This window comes from Trifolium pratense, linkage group LG5, assembly GCF_020283565.1.
Source record: "Trifolium pratense cultivar HEN17-A07 linkage group LG5, ARS_RC_1.1, whole genome shotgun sequence".
Lineage (NCBI taxonomy): Eukaryota > Viridiplantae > Streptophyta > Magnoliopsida > Fabales > Fabaceae > Trifolium > Trifolium pratense.
In genome coordinates this window covers 73,054-79,053 of record NC_060063.1, presented here as the reverse complement: position 1 = coordinate 79,053, position 6,000 = coordinate 73,054, and positions in this window count along the sequence as shown.

The following is a 6,000-nucleotide window of genomic DNA, read 5'->3' as shown; positions in this document are numbered from 1 at the left end:
AAGAAAGCAATATCTAAAGAAGCCATCAGAGGACTGCCAAATCTCAAAATTGAAGAAGGTAGCATATGTGGAGATTGTCAGATTGGAAAGCAAACCAAGATGCCACATCCAAAGCTGCAGCATCTTACCACTACCAGAGTTCTTGAACTTCTACACATGGACTTGATGGGTCCTATGCAAACTGAAAGCTTGGGAGGAAAAAGGTACGCATATGTTGTTGTTGATGACTTTTCTAGATACACCTGGATAAATTTTATTAGAAAGAAATCAGAAACCTTTGATGTGTTCAAAGATCTATGTATTCAACTTCAAAGGGAGAAAAACAATGTGGTATTAAGGATCAGAAGTGATCATGGTAAGGAGTTTGAGAACTCCAGCTTCTCTGACTTCTGTGCCTCTGAAGGCATCATACATGAATTCTCATCTCCCATTACACCACAACAAAATGGTGTAGTAGAAAGGAAAAATAGAACTATACAAGAATCTGCAAGGGTAATGTTACATGCAAAGAAGCTTTCACATGGGTTTTGAGCAGAAGCTATGAATACTGCCTGCTATATTCATAATCGTGTCACCCTGAGATCTGGAACAACAACTACTTTATACGAATTATGGAAGGAGAGGAAACCTACTGTTAAGCACTTCCATGTGTTTGGTAGTAAATGCTACATCTTGTCAGATAGAGAACCAAGAACCAAAATGGATCCTAAAAGTGATGAGGGCATATTCTTGGGATACTCAACAAATAGTAGAGCCTACAGAGTATATAATAATAGAACCAAAACCATGATGGAGTCTATAAATGTGGTAATAGATGACACCTCAAGTGAAACTGCTGAAGATGATGCAGAAGATGCTACAGCATCTATAACAGGTGATGTAGATTGTGAAACTACTAATGAATCAAAGAATGATACAGAGGTTACTGCATCTGAACAAATCTCTGCTACTCCAAAGAAAGGACCTTCTACTCGTACTCAAAAGAATCATCCTACAGACCTGATTATTGGTAATCCCAATCAAGGAATTACTACTATAAGGACACTTGACTTAGTTTCTAATGCTTGTTTTGTGTCTAAATTTGAGCCAAAAAATGTGAAGGAAGCTCTAACTGATGAGTTCTGGATAAATGCTATGCAAGAAGAGCTAAATCAGTTCAAGAGGAATGAAGTTTGGGACTTGGTTCCTAGACCTGAAAATGCAAATGTAATTGGTACCAAATGGGTCTACAAGAACAAGTCTGATGAAAGTGGAACTGTGACCAGAAACAAGGCAAGGCTGGTTGCACAAGGATACTCACAGATTGAAGGGATAGATTTTGATGAGACTTTTGCTCCGGTTGCTCGTCTTGAATCCATTAGATTACTTCTAGGAGTGGCATGCATTCTAAAATTCAAGTTATTCCAAATGGATGTGAAAAGTGTCTTCCTCAATGGGTACTTAAATGAAGAAGTATATGTGGAACAACCAAAGGGGTTTGTTGATCCAAGCTTTCCAAATCATGTTTACAAATTAAAGAAAGCTCTTTATGGATTAAAACAAGCACCTCGAGCATGGTATGAAAGATTGACTGAGTTCCTTACTAGTCAAGGCTAAAGGAAAGGAGGAAATGACAAGACTCTATTTGTGAAAGAAGATCAAGGCAAATTTCTAATAGCACAAATCTATGTTGATGACATTGTCTTTAGAGGAATGTCTAGTGAGATGGTACAGCATTTCGTGCAGCAAATGCAGTCTGAGTTTGAGATGAGTCTTGTAGGTGAACTAACCTACTTTCTTGGGCTCCAAGTAAAGCAGATGGAATATACTATTTTTATCTCCCAAAGCAAGTATGTGATCGGACGCGACAACGTGACTGCAAGTATACAGTCGTGTCGTGTAGTTTTAAAAGATATCGAACCCAAAGGGACCAATAATCGACCTACCGTATTCTAGTGTTGCTTTGTAAATCTAAGGCTAATGATTTAAAGGATTTTGATTAATTGAATAATTTAAAATAAGAAAAATAAATATTTTTTAGATTTTTTATATGTAAATAAAATATTGCTAGGACGTGCTATTAGTTGCTTCAGAGGGTTCAATGCTTAATTCGCGCTAGACAGACTGTTAAATTTTCGAAACTATATTGATTTAAAAATACCAATCTCAGCTCTCGCAAATCTTGACTAGTATTATAAATTATAAAGGTGGTGCTTAACTCTCGTCCTCACACCCGCTAATAAAATACTCTTTGAAAAACAATATAATTTAATTAACTCTAATCCCAACTCTCGTTGCGAATTAGATTTAATGTTCAGTTTTTACTATCTAGTAGAAATCTCACGCTCTCGCTCTATTGATTTTTACTTTAATTAATTCTCACTCTCGTGACGAATTATAGTCAACGTTTAATTAAAAACTGCTTAAGAAAATAAAACAGTTGTCAGTTTTCAAGAATTATATTTGATTTAAAAACACTAATCTTAGCTCTCGCAAATCTTGACTAGCGTTATACTTAGATAAAATAAATGCTCAGCTCTCACACGCTCACTTACCTATATAAGTACCTTTGAAAATCAATATAAAACTCATTAATCCTAAATAGCTCTCGCGGACTTTAGAACTAACGGTCAGTTGTAACTATCCGACCCTAAACCTCAACTCTAGTCAATGTTGGTTTATTGTCTTTAAAACAATCCTCACTCTCGTGACGAATTATTTGAAAACGTATTTATTTAAAACTGGTGGTTGAAAACTATTAAGCACGAATTAACTACCGAACCCCTATTAGCTACTAACTACACATCCTAGCAACGCTAAATTTAGCTAGACATAACTAAAAATAAAGACATAAAATAAATAAATAAAAATAAAGACATTAAATAAAAACAAAAAAACAAAAAAACAAAATAAATAAAATAAGCATAAAAATAAAGAAAAGAAAATAAAATAAAGAACCTGAATTAATAAAAGAAATCTTGAGTACGGACACCGACAACGCAACAGCAGGAAATAAAAATATTAAACTAAGAGAAGAAACCAAAATTAAATCTTAGTCTCAATTCTCTTCCTCAACTGTTACAAGTTGGTGTGTGTTTAAAGTGTAAGAAAGGACACATATTTATAGTTAAATACAAGTGGTGCAGAGTTTGTTTTGGCCGATGTGGGACTAAACTAATGTGGCGAGATTGTGCTTTAAAGGCTTGTGGCGGTCGCCACATGGATGTGTATGGCGGTCAGCACACTTGTGTTGTTGTGCTAGTTGAAATTTCATGTATATTGTTGTGCTGAAGCTTGTTATTGCATTAACTTAAATTGGTTCACATGTTGTAGTTGTGGCGAGCAGCATGAATGGTGTTTGTGATGGGTCACGCAGGTGTGGTCCATATGGGCTGCACTTGTGTGATCCTTTTTATCCTTTTTTTTAATTCATTTTTGCTCCATTTCTCTTTGTTTTTATCAAGGTGTCCTTTTTAGCATGTTCCGGTGCAAGTAACTGAAAAACATAAAAATACCAAAGTAATACGATGAAAATGTAGAAATAAATAATAAAAACATAAGCTAAATTAACTAAATAAATAGTACATTTTCCGGTGTATCAAACTCCCCTAAACTTGAACCATTGCTTGTCCTCAAGCAATTTAGCTTGCATATAGAAAACTTTTAAAATGCGAAGCAACTCACACACACAATCTCAGAGAAAAATAACATCACATTAAGACCCACAATCAAGAAGGGTATTTCAACGACACACAAATTTCTCCCTCTTATACATACCGAATTTGGATCATGCCGTTGTACTAAAATCTAAATCTTCTCCTTTGTTTCATCCTTTTTCATTCTAGACAGTCACATTAAGACCCTTTATCTATGTCACACACATGGTAAGAAAGCCGGTTAGCGTCTTTGTTCATCTTTTTCAACTCGCAATTAGCTTGATGATACAAATTTTGATGATACAAATTTTTGTATTAGCAATCATATAAATATATTTTTTCTAAGGTTTAACCGTATTACCACAGTATGACCTTATATATTTTTTTCTTCAAGGTTTAACCGTATTACCACAGTATGACCTTAAGAACTTGCTTAGATGATTCGCTTATATTCATCGACAAACCTACTTAATGTGTGACTTTATAGATGGTGTCCGACTGGATAGATAAACTACTAAAGGATTCCACAAATTTAAATCAAGAGATTTTGGCACAATGGTTATTCAAATTGATATCTATACTAGGGAGACTTCTGGGTGTTGGAAAAATACCGATTTTGTTGTAAAATTCCCTAATTTCCTTAACTTAGCTTCTCGTCTTTTCTTAACCTATATACTTTCTAAGTGAGCTATTATCCTAAGTCTTTGGAAAAATTTTTAATTTGGCTCAAGAAAAGGAAAAATTTAGAAAAACCAAAGAAGATACTATAAATTTAATTTTTTTATTATGCGAAAGGAAATAAAAATTCAAATAACTAAAAATTAAAAGTAAATAGAGATAGTAGAATACTCCCCTAAACTTAAATCCAACAGTGTCCTCACTGTTGCGACTCAAGAGCAGAATTGGAGCGTAAAACCTGTGGTAGATCATGGGGGAGGCTGTTGATGTTTTTGGAAATTGTTGAATTGAAGCCTCAAACCGCCTAACTCTTGTATGACATTGTCGAGCTGTTGTTGACGGTGCTCTTTCGAGCTCTCCCATCTGTGATAATAGCCCTGCATCTCTTGTTGGTTTTGAAGAATTTGGTTTTGCTGGGCTTGCATGAATGTCATTCGTTCCATCATCTCCTCTTGTTGTTGGTGCATGGCATAAAATAATCCATCGCGCTCTTGATTTAGTGCATTTTGGGCGCGTATCTCATGGAGTACATCATCGATAGTGTTTTGCCTTGATGAGGAGGAACTACCTGCAAAAGTGTTAGAAAAATGTGTAGTGTGTGCAGGTGGAACAATTTGCGCCCCCACCAGCAGCAACATTTGGAGAAATGTGCGTGGGAGCTCTATTAGTCGTAGAATGATTAGTATAGCAAAGATTTCTCGGGTCACGTACATCCGTTAGCCATTGGTTAGGAAGGGTGATATTATTAAAAACACGGTTTTGAATCATTAAATCATATCTACCATCTTCTCTTAACCTTACTAGGTTCATACTCCTTACCATATCTTCATCGATTAACCGAGGTGGAGTATGTTCTAAATTTTCTAATTGAGGTCCTAGTCCTATGGCTTTAGCTATGGTCGTGATTAGGCCTCCAAAAATTATCGCTCCGCCCCGACTTGTATTAACTTGTGAAAGCATATGTGAAAATAAAAACGGGACGGTGTTAATTTTCATTTTTCTAATTGCAGCAAACATGTAAAACATTTCTTTGGAGTTGACTTTGTTAAAAGAGGCTCGGCCAAAGATGGTATGTGCCAATAAGTGGCGAAGATAGCGTAAGGCCGGATTATGGATGGATGAAGCCTTATTTCCTTCATGACTATTAATTTGTTTACCGGTGATAGTCATCCAAAAGTGGCTAAAATTATTTTGCCACTCTTCATTATCATGGACTTCACATGTTACACTCGGTCCATGTGGGAAACGTAAAATGTCAGCCATATCATTGAAAGAAAATTCATACTCAGTATTAAACATTCGAAAATAAACAGCGCCATGCGAACTCCTAGTTTCTCGAACAGTGTTAACGATTAAAGAGCTTAGGAATTCTAGCGATAGTTGAATATAAACAGGATTTTGTTGAGATAGGAAATGTCGAAGATTTAGATTATCAAGCAAATAATTTACGCTATCTAACAATCCTAATTTTCTTAAGAGAGAATTGTCGGCATACCTTGTAGCTTGTATTTCCCTTCTTTGCAAATCCTCGTAAATTTGAGATTGATTTGAACTTCTTCTAAAAACTAACTCATAAACCATTTTGTAATTTGGAAATAGATAGAGAATTTATGCTTTAGAAAGAATATTGTAGAAATGGTGAGTTTAGTTTATGTTGAAAGACATGTATTTATAACTTGAAAAAGAA